Source organism: Pongo abelii, chromosome 20, assembly GCF_028885655.2.
Source record: "Pongo abelii isolate AG06213 chromosome 20, NHGRI_mPonAbe1-v2.0_pri, whole genome shotgun sequence".
NCBI classification, from domain to species: Eukaryota; Metazoa; Chordata; class Mammalia; order Primates; family Hominidae; genus Pongo; species Pongo abelii.
This window is the reverse complement of record NC_072005.2, coordinates 18,243,791-18,263,682: the sequence shown is the minus strand read 5'-3', so window position 1 is coordinate 18,263,682 and position 19,892 is coordinate 18,243,791. Positions and strand designations below refer to the sequence as shown.

Genomic DNA, 19,892 nt, shown 5'->3' with positions numbered 1-19,892 from the left:
CTCCTTAACCCATGTGGAGTTTTGTTTTACATATTGTGTGAAGTAGAGAACCAATATTGTTTTCAACATGGTCTCCCATTTCCCAGATCCTTTTATGGGATAGCCTCCCCTCCCCACTGCTGGGACAGACCCTCTCCTTCTTGAAGCAAAATTCCTGACCTGCATAGGGCTGTCTGTGGGCATTTAATTCTAATCCATTGGTCAATGTGCTTCTTTCTGTGCCAGTATTTTGCTGACTTAATTACAGGCTTTGTCATGGTTCCAATATCTGGTATGTCAGGTAGGACTGCCCTGTTCTTCTGCAGTAATGTCCCAACTATTTGCAACCCTCTGCTGCTCCAGTTAAATGTTTCGATTATCATATTGAGTTCCAGGGAAAGCTCTGACATGACTTTAATTGGGACTGTGTTGAAACTGCAGAGGGGGAAATTAATTTAATATGTTTATTCTCTCACAGCTTTGGAAGATAGAAGTCTGAAATAAGGTATCTGCAAGATTGGTTCCTTCTGGTGGGTTGGGACTATTAAATGAGTTAATCAGCATCTTTATGAACCTCAGCCTTCCTGTCCATGAACATGGTATACCCACCATCTCTTTAGCCTCAGTAGTCTCTCTCCACATTGTGTGTGTGTGTGTGTGTGTGTGTGTGTGTGTGTGTATGCATGTGTGTGTTTTCTGGGAGACAGAGGCACTAAGTCTTTATTGGGAAGAATGTCCATCCACCTTCCCTCGCTGCAGATGATGAGACATACTCAGGGTTAGGGTACAATGGCAGGTTTTAGCTGGTACTTCTTTTCCAAAGCAGGTGGCAGTCAACAACCCCTCAAGTAGTGGTAGCAATCTGTAAACTAGGTTTCAGACTTTTTGGGTGCTATCAGGGAGAGAAGCAGGTCTGGCTGGATCCCTCCAGAGTTTTCCTTCTCCATGTCCCATCCCAAGGGAATGTCAGCATTGGCAGTGGCATAGTGAGTCCATTCAGGACACTCAGAATGTTACAGAATGGCTTTCAAACATTGCCCTTGAAGCTGAAGCCAAAGATGGCATCCACCCCCAGCCCATATAGCTCATTGATCAGCATGGGCTCTGGGGGCATTTCACCAAGCAAAAGAATGCCCCTTTCCTGACGGTGGGTCACCAGCATAGTGTAGGGTGGCTTGTTGGGTCTTTTGGGGTCAAAGATGATTGGCTGGTGACCAAAATGTTTGGGGTGTCAGGCACAGAGCAGGCTACCTTCTCCATTATTCCCTGGGCCATGGATGATCGGGACATGGATATGGGAGGATATGCCTTGGCAATGACAGTGGAACAGCTGAGCCCAGCCAATTCTGTAAGTTGGGCCATGCTGGTACTCATGAAACAACTCCTCATCCATGGCCCGGGCCCCCTCCTGGTGCAGGAATTTCACTGCTGTGCTTGCCATGACCTCCAAGTCCCCACAGACAGTGGAGTTAAGCCACTGTGGTCCCCAGCAGGTGTGTCCTGGACATCCATCTTACATCATTAATCTCTCTTAATACAGTTTGTGTCTCTTTCCCTGCAGAGTTGGAAACACTTTTTGATTCCTTTATTCCTCTTTCTTTTCTTTCTTTCTTTATTCTTTTGAGACAGAGTCTCGCTGTCACCCAGGCTGGAGTGCAGTGGCACAATCTTGGCTCACTGCAAGCTCTGCCTCCTGGGTTCACACCATTCTCCTGCCTCAGCCTCCCGAGTAGCTGGGACTACAGGCGCCCACCACCACGCCCAGCTAATTTTTTGTATTTTGAGTAGAGACGGGGTTTCACCGTGTTATCCAGGATGGTCTCGATCTCCTGACCTCGTGATCTTCCCACCTCAGCCTCCCAGAGTGCTGGGATTACAGGTGTGAGCCACCGTGCCCAGCCTTTTTTTTTTTTTTCTTAGATGGAGTCTCACTCTGTCACCCAGGCTGGATGCAGTGGCACAGTCTCCTCTTTCTTGATGCAGGGGTCTGTCCTGAGCTTCCACGGCACCAGATGATTTCTTCTCCACTATGTTCCTGATTCTACTAGATTTTCTCACACCTGCTATTTCTGCCTTTTTTTTTTTTTTTTTTTTTTAAAGACATGGTCTCACTCTGTCTCCCAGGCTGGAGTGCAGTGGCACAGTCATGGCTCACTGCAGCCTTCACCTCCTAGGTTCAAGCTATTCTCCTGCCTCAGCCTCCCAAGTAGCTAGGATCACAGGTGCATGCCACTATGCCTGGCTAATTTTTTGTGTGTGTGTGTGACGGAGTCTCGCTTTGTCACCCAGACTGGAGTGCAGTGGCGCGATCTTGGATCACTGCAACCTCTGCCTCCCAAGTTCAAGCGATTCTCTGCCTCAGCCTCCCAAGTAGCTGAAAGTACAGGCATCCACCACCACGCCCAGCTAATATTTTGTATTTTTATTACAGACAGGGTTTCACTATGTTGGCCAGGCTGGTCTCAAACTCCTGGCCTCAGGCGATCCACCCTCCTCAGCCTCCCAAAGTGCTGGGATTACAGGGGTGAACCACGACACCCGGCTCTATTTTGTATTTTTGTAGCAACGAGGTTTCGCCATGTTGCCCAGGCTGGTCTCGAACTCCTGGGCTCAAGTGATCCTCCCGCTTGGCCTCCTAAAGTGCTGAGATTACAGGTGTGGGCCACTGCGCTGCACCCAGCTCCCTTAGGGCCACATTGCTGAGTCCCCAATGGGGCTCCTCTGTGTCCCTTTGCCTGAGCCACCAGCTCCCCGACTGGGACACTGAGTCCAGCTTCCAGGTGACCCTGGAACAGCATGGTATCGGGATCAAGACCACAGGATGCCACCCTGGCCTGGGCTCCTCGCTCCCAAGATTGTTCTAGAATCTAAGCAGCCCCAGGACTGGACATTTCAAAGGGGCAGGTGTGCAATGGGATGTGACCAGGAACTGGCTGATCCTGGGACATCGCTGCTGCTGCCTCGCTGCGCTGGCAGGGAAGTGCTTGATGATTAGCAGTTGGCCATTTGGATGATGACAAGATGTCAGAGTGAGACTTTAGGTTGGCTCACACCAGCGTAAAACAAATGAACGCAGCTGAGAAGACAAAAGACACTAAATCCAACCTGGGACTTATTTCTCCCGCTCTGACAATGCCCACTGCACCAGGCCCAACCCACCCTGTCCTCACAATGACCCCATGCGCAAGGGGGTGATGAACCTCATTGTCCAGATGAGGAAACTGAGGCACGCATCTGTATGTCTGAGACTGATGGGCATCATGGCTCACACCTGTAATCCCAGCTCTTTGGGAGGCTGAGGCAGGAGGATTGCATGAGCCCATGAGTTCAAGACCAGCCCGGGCAGGCCAGGCGTGGTGGCTCACGCTTGTAATCCCAGCACTTTGGAAGGCCGAGGCGGGCGGATCACAAGGTCAGGAGATCGAGACCACGGTGAAACCCAGTCTCTACTAAAAATACAAAAAATTAGCTGGGCATGGTGGTGGGCACCTGTAGTCCCAGCTGCTGGGGCAGCTGAGGCAGGAGAATGGCGTGAACCTGGGAGGTGGAGCTTGCAGTGAGCCGAGATCACGCCACTGCGCTCCAGCCTGGGAGACAGAGCAAGGCTCTGTCTCAAAAAAAAAAAAAAAGACCAGCCCGGGCAACATAGCAAGATCCCATCTCTACCCCAAAAAAATAAATAAATAAAAAGGACTGTTTTATCCAGATTGATAGTTCCAGGGCTATTACGCATGGAACCGGAGCCATGGTGCCTGATTCAGTATGGCTGTAACCGCCATACTATCTCCACTTCTAAACTGACTGCTTTAAGGCTGGGTGTGGTGGCTCATTCCTGTAATCCCAGCACTTTGGGAGGCTAAGGCAGGAGGATCGCTTGAGGACAGGAAGTCGAGGCTGCAGTGAGACATGATTACACCACTGCCCTCCAGCCTGGCTGACAGACTGAGACCCTGTCTCAATAATAAATAAATAAATTGACTGCTTTCTCCTTTTTTTCTGTGTTTCTTTAATGGTATGCTCACATATGTTTCATGAATGCTTTGAATATAGCAAGTTAATACTTAAAACACAGATGTGTTTTATTTTGAAGCAAGAAAAAGAACATGAACAGACACATCTGGATAGCTAGGGTATGTAGCAAGAGACCACTCTTCATCATTCCAGAGCTGGAACTAATAACACGAGTTTTCCAAAACAGAAGACTTTGTATAAAGCATTTGAATTTTTTTCTTTTTTTTTTTTTTTGAGACAGAGTTTTGCTCTGTCACCCAGGCTGGAGTGCAATGGCGCGATCTCAGTTCACTGCAACCTCCACCTCCTGGGTTCAAGCAATTCTCCTGCCTCAGCCTCCCAAGTAGCTGGTAGGACAGGCGCCCACCACCATGCCCGGCTAATTTTTGTATTTTTAGTAGAGATGGGGTTTCACCATGATGGCCAGGTTGGTCTCAAACTCCTGACCTTAGTTGATCCACCTGCCTCAGCCTCCCAAAGTGCTGGGATTACAGGCGTGAGCCACCACACCCGGGCTTCTTTTTTTTTTCTTGAGACAGTCTCACTCTATTGCCCAGGCTGGAGCGCAGTGGCACCATCACAGCTCACTGCAGGCTCAGCTTTCTGGGCTCAAGTGATCCTTCCATCTCAGCCTCTCCGGTAGCTGTGACTAAAGGCCTAGTCACAAGAACCATTGTGTAACATTCTGAGTGTCCACTGCCACACCTGGTTAATTTAAAAAAAATTTTTTTGTAGAGATGGGGGGTCTCCCTACATTGCCCAGGCTGGTCTCAAACTCCTGGGCTCAAGTGATCCTTCCACCTCCCAAAGTGCTGGGATTACAGGTGTGAACCACCACTCCTGGCCTGGATTTTATTCTTATGTTTTTTTTTTTCTCACGTTCTCAAAATAAAATATTAAATACATAAATTTTGAGTCAAGTGTATTAAGGTGTAACTTATATCCAATAAAGTACAGTTGAATGAGTTTTGTTTTGTTTTTTTGAGACAGGGTCTCACTCTGTCACCCAGGCTGGAATGCAGTCATGTGATCTTGGCTCACTGCAACCCCTGCCTCCCGGGTTCAAGAGATTCTCCCGCCTCAGCCTCCTGAGACGCTAGGATTACAGGCACACGCCACCATGTACGGCTGATTTTGGTATTTTCAGTAGAGATGGGGTTTCACCATGTTGCCCAGGCTGGTCTCGAACTCCTGACCTCAAGTGATCCTCCCACCTCGGCCTCTCAAAGTACTGGGATTACAGGCATAAGCCATGGTGCCCAGCGAAGCACATTTTTCCTTATGGGGTTAACAGTGAGTTTCAGACAGTTACATATACAACGGGGGTGGGGGGATAAATAAAAGTGAGGGGCCTTCCTGCAGCAAGCCCCCGGGGCTGAGCTCACAGGGGCCCAGCAGCCTGAGATGCAAGGTTGGCTCTTGGTCACCTGCAGTTGGCTAAAGTCCCATTTCATGGCCAGTGCTACTGAGGCTAGAGACAAAGGACCCAGTGGGCTCAAATGTGGCCCTGGATCCTGGCCCTCCATCTTCTCACCTCAAAAGCAAGGATAAGGCCAGGCGTAGTGGCTCACACTTGTAATCTCAACACTTTGGGAAGCCGAGGCAGGAGGATCGCTTGAGCCCAGGAGTTTGAGACCAGCCTGGGCAACATGGCAAGATCCCATCTCTTTAAAAAAAAAAAAAAAAAGTTATTAGCCTTGCACGGTGACAGGCACCTATAGTCCCAGCTACTCGAGAGGCTGAGGCAGGAGGATCACTTGCGCCTGGGAAGTCCAGGTTGCAGTGAGCTGCGATCGTGCCACTGCACTCCAGCCTGGGCGACAGAGCAAGATCCGGCCTAAAAAAAATAAAAGGTAAGGATAAAAGAGAAAGGTGAAGGCCAGACGCAGTGGCTCACGCCTGTCACCCCAGCACTTTGGGAGGCTGAGGCGGGCTGATCACTTGAGGCCAGGAGTTCAAGACCAGCCTGCTCAACATGGTGAAACCCTGTCTCTACTAAAAATACAAAAATTAGCCAGGTATGGTGGCACACGCCTATAATCCCAGCCACTCGGGAGGCTGAGGCAGGAGAATCATTTGAACTCAGGAAGCAGAGGTTGCAATCAGCCGAGATCGCACCACTGCACTCCAGCCTGGGCGACAGAACAAGACTCTGTCTAAAAAAAAAAAGACAGAGACAAGGTCTTGTTCTCTCACTCAGGCTGGAATGCAGTGGTGCAATCATGGCTCACTGCGGCCTTGACCTTCTGTGCTCAAGGGATTCTCCTGCCTCAGCCTCCCGAGTTTGGGACTATAGGTGTGCACCACCACACCTGGCTAAGTTTTAAATTCCTAAGATTTTTTTTGTGATGTGGGAGGCTTCATCACAGGGGGGATCAGGTTTAGCAAATACACATCCAGGCACCCCGTTAACTTTGAATTTCAGAGAAACAACTGTCTTAGTCAGCTTTCTGCTTTGCAATAACAGAATACCACAGGCTGGGTAATCTATAAACAATTGAAGTTTATTTGGCTTGTGGTTCTGGAGGCTGGGAAGTCCAAGATTGGGCCATATCCGGCGAGGGTCTCCTTGCTGTGTTATGACGTGGTGCAGGCATCATCTGGTAAGAGAAACATGCCAGAGAGCAAGGGAAGCCCCAAACAGCCCTGCCTTGGCCTGCCTTGCCCTGCCTTGCCCTGCCTTGCCCTGCCTTGCCCTGCCCTGCCCTGCCCTGCCCTGCCCTGCCCTGCCCTGCCTTGCCTTTCCCTGCCTTGCCTTGCCTTTTTTTCTCAGACAGAGTCTTGCTCTGTCGCCCAGGAGTGCAGTGGTATGATCTTGGCTCACTGTAACCTCCGCCTCCTGGGTTCAAGCTACTTTCCTGCCTCAGCCTCCCAAGTAGCTGGGATTACAGGCACATGCCACCATGCTCAGCCAATTTTTTGTATTTTTAGTAGAGACAGGGTTTCACCGTGTTAACCAGGATGGTCTCGATCTCCTGACCTAGTGATCTGCCTGCCTCGGTCTCCCAAAGTGCTGGGATTACAGGCATGAGCCATGGCACCTGGCCAGGCTTTTCTTTTAAATATTTATTTATTTTTACATTAAAAAAAATTTAAAGACAGGTTATTACTCTGTTGCCCAGGCTGGAGTGCAGTGGTACAATCTTGGCTCACTGCAGCCTTGACCTCCTCCCGGGCTCAAGCAATCCTCCTGCCTCAGCCTCTTGAGTAGCTGGGACCATAGGCCCACACAACCACACCCAGCTAATTTTGTTCTTTTTTGTAGAGATGGGGTCTCACTATACATATATATACTATAAATATATAATATATATGCATGTATGTATTTATATGTATGATATATATTTTCATATATTATATATATATTTTAGAGACATGTATTTGTCTCTAAAACAGAGACAGGGTCTTGCTCTGTCTCTCAGGCTGGGGTGCAGTGGTGCAATCATAACTCACTGCAGCCTTGAACTCCTAGGCTCAAGCGATCCTCCCACCTCAGCCTCCTGAGTAGCTGGGACTACAGGTGCATACGACCACATTGAGCTAATTTTTAAATTTTTTGTAGAGATGGAGTCTCACTGTGTTGCCCAGGCTGTTCTCAAACCCCTGGGCTCAAGCGATCCTCCTGCCTTGCACTGGGGTTACTGGTGTGAGCCACTGTGTCCAGCCCAATCTCACTTTTCTTTTTTTTTTTTTGAGACAGAGTCTTGTCCTGTCACCCAGGCTGGAGTGCAGTGGCACGATCTCGGCTCATTGCAACCTCTGCCTCCCTGGCTCAGACAATTCTCCTGCCTCAGCCTCCTGAATAACTAGGATTAAAGGCATGTGCCACCATGCCTGGGTAATTTTTGTTTTTTTTAGTAGAGGCGGGGTTTCACTATGTTGGCCAGGCTGGTCTTGAACTCCTGACCTCAGGTGATCTGCTTGCCTTGGCCTCCCAAAGTGCTGGGATTACAGACATGAGCCACTGTGCCCGGCCTCCAATCTCACTTTTTTTTTTTTTTTTTTTTGAGACAGAGTCTCACTCTGTCCCCCAGGCTGGAGTGCAATGGCAGGATCTTGGTTCACTACAACCTCTGCCTCCTAGGTTCAAGCAATTCTCCTGCCTCAGCTTCCCAAGTAGCTGGGATTACAGGCGTCTGCCACCGCGCCCAGCTCATTTTTGTATTTTTAGGAGAGACGGGGTTTCACCATGTTGGCCAAGCTGGTCTCAAACTGCTGACCTCAAGTGATCTGCCTGCCTCAGCCTCTCAAAGTGCTGGGATTACAGGTGTGAGCCACCATGCCCAGCCTCCAATCTCACTTTTATAACAAATCCATTCCCACAATGACAAACCCACTCCAGTGATCGAATCATCTCTTAAAGGTCCCACCTCTCAACACTATTGCTTTCCGGATTAAGTTTCAAACATATGAACTTTGGGGGACCATTCAAACCACAGCAACAATGAATAATTTTTTTTTTTAGTATAAGTATATCCCAAATGTTGCATGGGATATACTTACACTAAAACCAAATTCAACATTGATCTGAACTTCACATTTAGCTGAGTAGCCTATCTTTTATCTGGCTACCTGGCTTCATCATCATGCCCATTTTACAGACGAGGAGGCAGAGGCCCAGAAAGGTTAAGTAATATGCCTGAGGCAGCACAGCCAGGGATGAGCAGAAGGAGAATCTAACCAAGATCATGGGTCCCACAGCCTTCAGGGTTGCCTCATTCCCCACCCTGGCTAGAGGTGGCCGCAGGAGAGAAGCCCAACTTGCCAGGACCTCAGTACCCTGTAAACAGCTGGAGAGGTGCCAGTCCTATCCACCATCTGGACTTGGGTATCTGGAAGTGGGGCTGACTCATCCCCTGTAAACAGCCAGTCTCCTGTCACTGTAAACAGCTGGCATCTAGAGACGCTGTCACAGTGCCCAACTCGCAGTGTGACTTATCCGTGACCCGATACTTTGCCATCAGCCTGTCACTCGATACTTAGTAAACAGTATCCTGAGAGTGGACAGTAGTTGGTGGTTAACACGGTGCTGGGGGCCCCCAGGCAGGGTTGGACTTAAACCCAGGTCCTGACACCTGATTAGCCATCAGCGCTTGCTGTGTTCTGATACTTTGTAAAAAAAAGACTAATCCTGATACTTGCTATCTGTCAGTGATGAAACCCTGTTAGCCATAAATCTGTCCTCATACTTTATCAGCTGGTAACTTTAAACAAAGTTCTGATACTCTGTAAACACAAATCGTGACACTTATGATCCATCAGGCGTTGGCAAACTTCAGCTTTAACCATGACCCCAAAACAGTATTCACTTATTTTTCCCTTTTTTTTTTTTTGAGACAGTCTCACTCTGTCGCCCAGGCTGGAATGCAGCAGCATAATCTCGGCTCACTGCAACCTCTGCCTCCCAGGCTCAAGCAAATCTTCCACCTCAGCCTCCCGAGTAGCTAGGACCACACCCAGATAATTACTGTATTTTTAGTAGAGACAGGGTTTCACCATGTTGGCCAGGCTGGTCTAGAACTCTTGGCCTCAAGTGATCCGCCTGCCCCAGCCTCCCAAAGTGCTGCTGGGATTATAGGTGTGAGCCACCGCTCCTGGCTCCTTTTTTTTTTTTTTTTTTTTGAGATGGCTTTCACTCTTGTCTCCCAGGCTGGAATGCAATGCCTTCATCTTGGCTCACTAACCTCCACCTCCTGGGTTCAAGCAATTCTCCTGCCTCAGCCTCCTGAGTAGCTGGGATTACAGGCGCCTGCCACCACGCCTGGCTAGTTTGGGTTTTTTTTTTTTTCTTTCTTTTTTGTATTTTCAGTGGAGACAGGGTTTCACCATGTTGGCCAGGCTGGTCTCCATGCCCGGCCCTGGCTCCCTCCTTTTTTTAGAGACAAGATCTTTCTCAGTCACCTAAGCTAGAGTGCAGTGGCGGGATCATAGCCCACTGCAGCTTCGAACTCCCAGGCTTAAGTGATCCTCCCACCTCAGCCTACTGAATAGCTGAGACTACAGGCATCCCAGCTAATTTTTAAAACTTTTTGTAAGGATGAGGTGGGGGGGTCTCCCTATGTTGCCCAGGCTGGTCTTGAACTCCTGGCCTCAAAAGGTCCTCTCACTTCAGCTTCCCCAAGCACTGGGATTAGAGGCAAGAACCACCATGCCTGGCCTACATTTTAAAATGACTGAAAAACTACCAGAGGAAGACTATTTGATGACATGTGAAAATTACATGAAATTCACACTTCAGTGTCCATGAACAGAGTTTTCCTGGGATACAGCCATGCTCACTTATTTGTGTATATGAATGCTTTCAAACAGCCGCAGAGTAGAGTAATTGCAAAAGAGACTGTGGAGCCAGCAAAGCTTCAAATATTTCCTATCTGGCCCTTTATAGAAAATGTTTGCCAATTCCTGATCTAAGCTCTTGGGCAGTCACTGTTCTTTATATTGAATTTAATACTCTGTTAATAGTCAATGGTCCACAGTGTTCACATGCAATGCAAACTGTGAGTCTTTTTACTTTGTAAAAGTCATATCCGAGACCAGGCACGGTGGCTCACGCCTGTAATCCCAGCACTTTGGGAGGCCAAGGCAGGTGGATCACCTGAGGTCGGGAGTTTGAGACCAGCCGGATCAACATGGAGAAACACCGGTCTCTATTAAAAATAAACACAAAATTAGACGGGCGTGGTGGCACATGCCTGTAATCCCAGCTACTCGGGAGGCTGAGACAGGAGAATCACTTGAACCCGGGAGGTGGAGGTTGTAGTGAGCTGAGATCATGCCATTGCACTCCAGCCTGGGCAACAAGAGCGAAACTCTGTCTCAAAAAACAAAACAAACAAACAAACAAAAGTCATATCCTAATGGGCGTGGCGGCTCATGCCTGCAATCCAGCACGTTGGGAGGCAGAGTGGGGAGGAATCGTTTGAGTCCAGGAGTTCGAGACCAGGCTGGTCAACATGGTGAGACCTGTCTCTATAAAAAATTAAACAAACAAACACACAAACAAAAAACTTAGCCAGGTGTGGTGCTGTGTGCCTGTAGTCCCAGCTACTCAGGAGGCTGAGGTAGGAGGATGGCATGAGCCCAGAGGTCGAGGCTGCGTGAGCCATGACTGTACCACTGCACTCCAACTTGGGTGACAGAGTGAGACCTCATCTCTATAAAAAATAAATAAATTAGCTGAGTGTGGTAGTGTGTGTAGTCCCAGCTACTCGGGAGGCTAAGGTAGGAGGATCGCTTGAGCCTGGAGGTTGAGGCTGCAGTGAACCATGATTGCACCACTGTACTCCAGCCTGGGTGAAAGAGCCAGACACAGTCTCTTAACAACAACAATAAAAGTCACATTCAGCCTGATGGTCTCACATGATTAATGCAACGAACATTTGGTTTCTGACAGCAGTTAGTGTGCCCTGGGACTGTGTCAATGGTCAATACTGGGAAACATAACCAAGATGAGACCCAAAGAGTGACTGAAAATTAGACAAAGGAAAAAAGATCTTGCCACACTCAGGCTGGACAGTGACTGCTGAGCTGAGGAGCTGGACTTTCTCCTGAGGGTAATAGGGAGCCATGGAGGGTGTGTGAGCAAAGGAGGGACATGCTCAACCTGGACACAGGGACGGGATTGCTTCTGACTTTGGATATCCCTTCTGTGCAATGCGCTGAGGTGGCCAAAATAAAGACCTTTCCAGGCCTGGGGTCTGAAAGGAAAGGGCACTTGAATTTGTGATGTTAGGACTTTGTGGGAGAAGCCAGTGTGCAAATAACTGAGCAGGGACTTCTGTTCCTCCCCTGCCAAGCAGGCTCCAGGGGCTGCTCACACAGTGTGATCTGGGGCCAGGAGGCTAGGGATGAGGCCAGAAGACTCTTCTTTAGGAGGCCAGAATCAGTGGGTCAGGGTCTCACTCTGAGCTTCATTAATCCATCATACACTAATTGAGCAGCTACTGAGGGAGGGCCCTTGTCTTCCACCTCCCCATTCCTGGCTCACTGCATCTTGTGCAGGCTCCGTGCTCTCATTTAGCATACTGCATTTATTTTTATATTATTTATTTATTTTAGAGATAGGGTCCCGTTCTGCTGGAGTGCAGTGGTGCAATCACGGCTCACTGCAGCCTCAGCCTCCTGGGCTCAAGCAATCCTCCCATCTCAGTCCCCCCAGTAGCTAGGACTACAGGTGTGTGCCACCACGCCTGGCTAATTTTTTTTATTTTCATTTTTAGTAGAGATGGGGCTTCACCATGTTGCTCAGGCTGGTCTCAAAGTCCTGGCCTTAAGCGATCCTCCCATCTCAGCCTCCCAAATCGCTTTATACAGGCGTGAGCCACCACACCCAGCCAGTAAATTTATTGAGCACCTACTGCATGCTATGACCCGCCCTCTTGGAGCTCCCAGTACCAAGGGGAGGTGGAAGACAGGCTGTGAACCTGTCAATACATTGTAATTACAAACTGTGAGAAAGGCAAAGCAAGGACTTGAAAGGAACTGAGAGAATAGGGCAGCTTTCGTGAAAGAGGTGAAAGGGGCCAAGCACAGTGGTTCACACCTGTAATCCTAGCACTTTGGGAGTCCGAGGTGGGTGGATCACTGGAGGTCAGGAGTTCGAGACCAGCCTGGCCAACACGTTAAAACCCCGTCTCTACTAAAAACACAAAAATTAGGCCGGGCGCGGTGGCTCACGCCTGTAATCCCAGCACTTTGGGAGACCGAGGCGGGCAGATCACGAGGTCAGGAGATCGAGACCATCCTGGCTAATACGGTGAAACCCCGTCTCCACAAAAAAATACAAAAAATTAGCCGGGCGTGGTGGCAGGCGCCTGTAGTTCCAGCTGCTCGGCAGGCTGAGGCAGGAGAATGGCGTGAACCCAGGAGGCAGAGCTTGCAGTGAGCCGAGATTGTGCCACTGCACTCCAGCCTGGGCGACAGAGCGAGACTCCGTCTCGGAAAAAAAAAAACACAAAAATTAGCTGGCTGTGGTGGCGCATGCCTGTAGTCCCAGCTACTTGGGGGGCTCAGGCAGGAGAATTGCTTGAACCCGGGAGGCAGACGCTGCAGTGAGCCAAGATCACGCCACTGCACTCCAGCCTGCAAGACTCTGTCAAAAAATTAAAACAAAAAACAAGAAGAGGTGGAAAGGTCTCCAAGGAGGGGATGCTTAAACTGACATCTTCAGGAAGAGAAAGTGCAGGCTTTGTAATGAGTGAGAGGAAGAGCTATCTGGGCAGAAAGAACAACACGTAGAAAGGCCCTGAGGTGCCGGGCGTGGTGGCTCATGCCTGTAATCCCAGCACTTTGGGAGGCCAAGGCGGGCAGATCACCTGAGGTCGGGAGTTCAAGACCAGCCTGACCAACATGGAGGACAACCATCTCTACTAAAAATACAAAATTAGCCTGGTGTGGTGGCACATGCCTGTAATCCCAGCTACTTGGGAGGCTGAGGCAGGAGAATCACTTGAGCCCTGGAGGCAGAGGTTGCGGTGAGCCAAGATTGTGCCATTGCACTCCAGCCTGGGCAACAAGAGCAAAACTCAGTCTCAAAAAAAAAAAAAAAAAAGGCCCTGAGGTGACAATGAACCTGTTGTAGACCAGGCGTGGTGGCTCACTCCTGTAATCCCAGCACTTTGGGAAGCTGAGGCAGGAGGATCACATTTTGAGATCAGCCCTGGAAACACAGGGAAACCTATGTTTCTCTACAAAAATAAAAATAATTAAAAAAATAAAATTACAGGCATGGTGGCTCAAGCCTGTAATCCCAGCACTTTGGGAAACTGAGGCAAGATGATCACTTGAGTTCAAGAGTTTGAGACCAGCCTGGCCAACATGGTGAAATCTCGTCTCTACCAAAAATATTAAAAATTGGCCAGATGTGGTGGTGCAGGCCTGTAATCCCAGCTACTCTGGAGGCTGAGGCAGGAGAATCACTTGAACCTGGGAGGCAGAGGTTGCAGGGAGCCGAGATCTTGCCACTGCACTCCAGCCTGGGTGACAGAGTGAGACTCCATCTCAAAAAAAAAAAAAAAAAAAATTAGTCGGGCATGGTGGCTTGTGTCTGTGGTCCCAGATGGTTGGGAGGCTGCAGGAGGAGGACTACTTGAGCCTGGGAGGTCGAGGCTGCAGTGAGACATGATTGCACCACTGCACTCCAGTCTGGGCAACAGAGTGAGACTGTCTCAAAAAAAAAGTGGCCGCTGCTCATGTCTGTAATCTCAGTGCTTTTGGAGCCTGAGACAGGAGGATCATTTGAGTTCAGGAGTTGGAGACCAGCCTGGGCAACATAGTAAGATTCCGTGTCTACAAAAAATACAAAAATTAGCTGGGTGTGGTGGTGTGTGTCTGTAGTCCCAGCTACTCAGGAGGATGAGGTGGAAGGATAGCTTGAGCCTAGGAGGTCGAGACCACAGTGAGCTATCAGGGCACCACTGCACTCCGGCCTGGACAACACAGCAAGACCCTGTCTCAAAATAAATAAATAAATAAAGCCAACATCAGCAGCTGAATCACGGCTGATCTGGGGTTTCAGAGGCCTTAGGGCTGCCATACAGGCTCTGCCGGCCCAAGTCAGTCCCAGCACACACCAGTCACCGCTGCTGACGGACACACAGACTTAACACTTAGACCCAGACTCAAAAGTGCCCCAACCAACCCACTGTCTGCTTCCCACGTTGGCTGAGATCCATAGATCCACATTCAAGCACAGGTAACGGTTGTGTGTGTACACGCCTCTGGGCAATGCCACGGGTGGCCCGACACACACACACACACACACATATGCACACGCAGGGGGGTCCACCTATATTCCAGGCCGCCTGCAAACACGCAAACACGCACTTGCCTGCCCACACTGCCCCAGCACGCGCACGTCACGCGGAGACTCAGGAAGCACAGCTGGGGGCTCCCACGAGAGCCGGTTTCCTGTTTTCAAAGAGGCTGGGAACTGCTAACGGCATGTTCCAGACGAGCCTACCCCTCACCCGCTGCCTTAGCACCCCCATGCTGCCCCACAGACGCTGCACACTCTGTGCCCAGTCCTGACACTGACGTACAGTGAAGTCAAGCTCCAGATGAGGAAACTGAGGCTCAGAGGGGCGCTGTCGTTTGCCCACGGTCACACAGGGAGGAAGAGGTGGTCCCAGAGCCCAGACCCGGAGCTCCACTCTGCCTCCCTCCTAAGCACCATGGCCAGGGTCTGGGGGTGCGGGTTCACAGATGGGGACACGCCCTCTCCTGCCTGGACTGTGGCCTGGGCCTGGTCCCTCCCGGGTCACAGGCTTCAGGGGCCACCCCCATAAAGCCCCAGGCTCTTCTGCCTCATGTACCCAATCCTTTCTATTCACCACCCCCTGCCCATCCTGCCTGTTTTGTGTCCCCAAAAGAAAGCGCTGGCTCTCAGCCCCGGTTCAAGGCTTCACGTGACCTGGTTCACCTGTATCACGAATATTAATGGACAGTTGCTGGCCACCAACAAAGCAAACCCGGTCCTGCCCTTAGGGGGCTTGTAGGTGGGAGAATTGAGCACAGAGACAAATAAACACATTTAAACCGGGCACGGTGGCTCACGCCTGTAATCCCAGCACTTTGGGAGGCTGAGGTGGGCAGCTCACTTGAGGTCAGGAGTTCAAGACCAGCCTGGCCAACCCCGTCTCTATTAAAATACAAAAATTAGCCGGGCGTGGTGGCAGGCACCTGTAATCCCAGCTACTCGGGAGGCTGAGGCAGAAGGATCACTTGAATCTGGGAGGCAGAGGTTGCAGTGAGGCAAGATCGTGTCACTGCACTCTAGCCTGGGCAATAGAGTGAGACTCCATCTAAAAAAATAAATAAATAGCCGGGCGCAGTGGCTCATGCCTGTAATCCCAGCACTTTGGGAGGTCAAGGCAGGTGGATCACCTGAGGTCGGGAGTTCAAAACCAGCCTGGCCAACATGGTGAAACCCCGTCTCTACTAAAAATACAAAAAATTAGGTGGGTGTGGTGGCGTGCGCCTGTAATCCCAGCTACTCAGGAGACTGAGACAGGAGAATCGCTTGAACCTGGGAGGCGGAGGTTGCAGTGAGCCAAGATCGCACCACTGCACTCCAGCCTCGGCAACAAGAGCAAAACTCCTTCTCAATAAACAAATAAACATATTTGCAGATGCCTCTCTATGCTCCAGCCCCATGGGGCCACTGGGGTGGCTGACGACAGGCCTAGCTCCCACCTGCCTGCTGTGGTTGCACAGGCTGTTCCCTGTGCTTGGAATGCCTTTCCCTAGTTCCTCTTCATCCATCAAAGCCCCAACTCCAATGTCCTCTCTTTCTGCAAGGCCTCTCAGGACCCTCCAGCCTTCAGCCTTCCCTCTGGCTCCACCCTGACTCCACAGGGATCTGAGGTTGTGTGAGTCCTGCTCTGCTCTTCACCAGTGTCCTTGGGACTCCGAACCACTGCCCTCATCATGCGTCCAAGATGGTTTTCCTTACTTCTAGGCCTTCTTCCAGGGAAGTCTCCAAACTCGTAGCATGACTGGCCCAGCCAGGATCACGTGCCCAGCCCTGACCCAATCCCTGTGTCTGTGATAACAAAAGGCTCTAATTGGTCAAACCTGGTCACATGACCACACAGGAAACCAGGAAGTGGATCTGGGTCTCAGAAAGTGGGGCAGGGAGCCGGGCACTGTGGCTCATGCCCGTAATCCCAGCACTTTGGCAGGCTGAGGTGGGCAGATCACCTGAGGTCAGGAGTTTGAGACCAGCCTGGCCAACATGGTGAAACCCCGTCTGTACTAAAAATACAAAAATTACCTGGGCATGGGGACAGGCGCCTGTAATCCCAGCTACTTGGGAGGCTGAGGCAGGAGAATCACTTGAACCCAGGAGGCAGAGATTGCAGTGAGCTGAGATCACGCCACTGCATTCCAGCCTGACGGACAGAGTGAGATCTTGTCTCAGAAAAAAAAAAAAAAAAAGTTAGGGCAGGTAGACATTCCTCCAGACCCCTGTGTTAAGGATTTAGGGATCCCCTTGCCTGTACCATCTTGGCTGGGGGGCCTTGGCCAAGTCACTTGTTCCCTGTGTCTCAGTTTCCCCACTTGTCAATCAGGCCCAGCAGGGTTGAAGTGTTGGAGCACAGGGGGATCCATCCCCTCTCTGATCGTTCTTGGGCTGAGTCCTTTTTACCCCGCACCCACGCCCTCGTCTTTTATTGTTGTTTTCTGTGGATCCTCCCAGATCGGGCCGCGCAGTCCAGATCAGGCCACCCAGCCCAGCGTGGCAGGCACTGATGGCCACCGGCTGAGTCACCATTTCCTCCTGGCCCCTTGCCCGGGCCCAATGCTTTCTGGGGACTTTCCTGAACATCAAAAACAAGGTGCGTGGGGGGGTGACTCCCGGGTGGGGGAAGCGAGGGCAGACGCGTGTGTTTGGATAGGTTTGTGCATACCCTGGCATGGGTTCAAAGCCCACGTCTGGGCCCTACCTGTAGGATCCAGGCCATAACCGCCAACCCCCTAGGAGTTGGGGGACTCCACATGTGAGCACCAGGTGAACACCATGTGCCCAGCTGCTTGTGCCCGAGTTCACTGGCTGGTGTTTCTGTGTTGCTGACAGGCTTATGTGTGTGCGTGTGTGTTTGCACGTGTGTGTGTACATCATGACTGCCGTGTGCCTAGAGCCCAGCGACAGAGAGGCCCAGCCCCTCGCTCAAAAGGTGCATCTGAACTCCAGCTGCCCCTGCCCCTCAATGCACCCAGCCCCTCGCTCAGAAAGGTGCATCTGGTGAAGAGAACTCCCTGGGCCAAGGCAGGGGGGCTTGGGAAATCCTGGTGCATTGGGGTGCAGGGGTGGCGGAGGCAGGGCGAGGCAGGGGTGGGGTAGGTCAGAACTGTGGAGCCACATGGATGAGCCTGGGCGGGCTGAGCTTTGGGAGGAAAAGATGTCAATTGTAAAAACCTTCACTGAGCCACCTACTGTGTGTTCAGGGTGCTGGGACACAGTGGGGACCTGGTGTAATAGACACCACATCAACAAACAAGTGAATATGTAACCCCAGGGAGGTGGGGAGGACCAGGAAGTTAAATGCACTGGAGCAGCAGGAGGGGAATTTGGGGTGCCCGGGCCTAGGGACAGAGGGTGCTGAGAAGGTGATGTGAGGTCTCAGATGTGCAGGCGGAGGAGGTCTTGGGGAGATCTAGGGAGACAGAGTGCCAGGTGGAAGGCATGGCTGGTGCAAAGTCCCTGAGGTGGGCACGAACTGGCAGAGGGGATTTGGCCTCATTCAGGAAGGTCTAACCCCAGAGCAGGACGGGGAGCCATCAGGAGGCTGTGCTGGTGGGGCCACCAGGACAAGCTGTCCTGTAACTGGAGCTCAGCAGGAATGCGTCCCCCTCCCACCCCCACCCCCACCCCCACCCCACCCCACCCCTGGCACTCTTTGCTTGGGACAGAATGTGCTGGGAGGAGAGGCTGGCGGTAGCCGCGCCTGGTGGCTGGAGCGGGGAGGCTGGAGGATTCCTGAACAGTGGCCCGGCTGGGCTGGGCTCCTTGCCAGTGTGGGTGGGAAAACAAGCAGCGGGCGCCCTGACTGCTTGTCACCCCTTGTCCCCCAGCTGGCCGGGCCAGGGCAGGAGGCAGAGATGGTGAGAGTGTCAGGGACCCAAAGAGACAGAGAGATAGTGAGAGAATCAGGCAGAGGGAGACAGAGACAGGGAGAAAGAGACAGAAGTACAGAGACAACAAGACTGACAGAGACAGACAGTAAGCAAGAGAGACATTGAGAGAGAGACAGAGATGGGAAAGAAAAGATGGTGAGAGTCAGAATTAAACAGACAGAGACACTGAGAGATAGAGACCTAGCATTTGACTCTGCATGGGGGACACGTCTGACTCTAGGGGGTCTTGGGAGCAAGTGCAAGGGGTGACACCTCCACCCCCATCAGAATCTTCATCCGACCTGGGTGCGGTGGCTCACGCCTGTAATCCCAGCACTTTGGGAGGCCAAGGTGGGCAGATCGCCTGAGGTCGGACGTTCAAGACCAGCCTGGGCAACATGGTGAAACCCTGTCTCTAGTAAAAATACAAAAATTAGCTGGGCGTGGTGATGGGTGCCTGTAATCCCAACTACTCAGGAGGCTGAGGCACGAGAAATTGCTTGAACTCAGGTGGCAGAGTTTGCAGTGAGCCGAGATCGAGGCGCTCCACTCCAGCTTGGGCAATGCTATCTCAAAAAAAAAAAAAAAAAAAAAAAAAAAAAAAAGGCCAGGCGCGGTGGCTCATGCTTGTAATCCCAGCACTTTGGGAGGCCGAGGTGGGCAGATCACGAGGTCAGGAGATCGAGACCATCCTGGCGAACACTGTGAAACACCGTCTCTACTAAAAATAAAAAAATAAAAAATTAGCCAGGCATGGTGGCTGGCGTCTGTAGTCCCAGCTACTCGGGAGGCAGAGGCAGGAGAATGGTGTGAATCCGGGGGTCGGAGCTTGCAGTGAGCAGAGATCACCCCACTGCACTCCAGCCTGGGCAACAGAGTGAGACTCCGTCTCAAAAAAAAAAAAAAAAAAAAAGAGGAGTCTTCATCTACATCAAAGTAGGCAGAGCAGTGGTCCCCCAGTCACTTAGTCAACCACCTTCATGCCTGCTGTATGCTGGGGCGGGGGTCAGAGCCTGGATCTGGCCCTGCCCACAAAGGGTCAGACAAACAAATGAACATCTAAGTAGTAATTTCAGAGCGTGATGAGGGCTAGGAAGACTACAGAACAGAGAGATAGGCGAGGGAGTGATGGAGGGGGTGGCAACTTTGGCCAGGAGGTTGGAGTGGCTCTGAAAAAGTGAGACCGGGGGTAAAGAGAAACCACCAATGGGGGAAGAGCCTTTTCGCAGGGGGAATAGTATATGAGAAGTCCCCATGGTAAAAATCAGCTTGGAGGGCCAGGCGCG

The 19,892-nt window shown here is 51.1% G+C and overlaps 1 pseudogene; it reads right to left on the bottom strand.

The window, feature by feature from the left end:
• Positions 1-691: 691 nt before the first annotated feature.
• On the bottom strand, positions 692-16,415 carry LOC112130099 (NAD(P)H-hydrate epimerase-like; annotated as a pseudogene).
• Between the last annotated feature and the right edge of the window lie 3,477 nt (positions 16,416-19,892).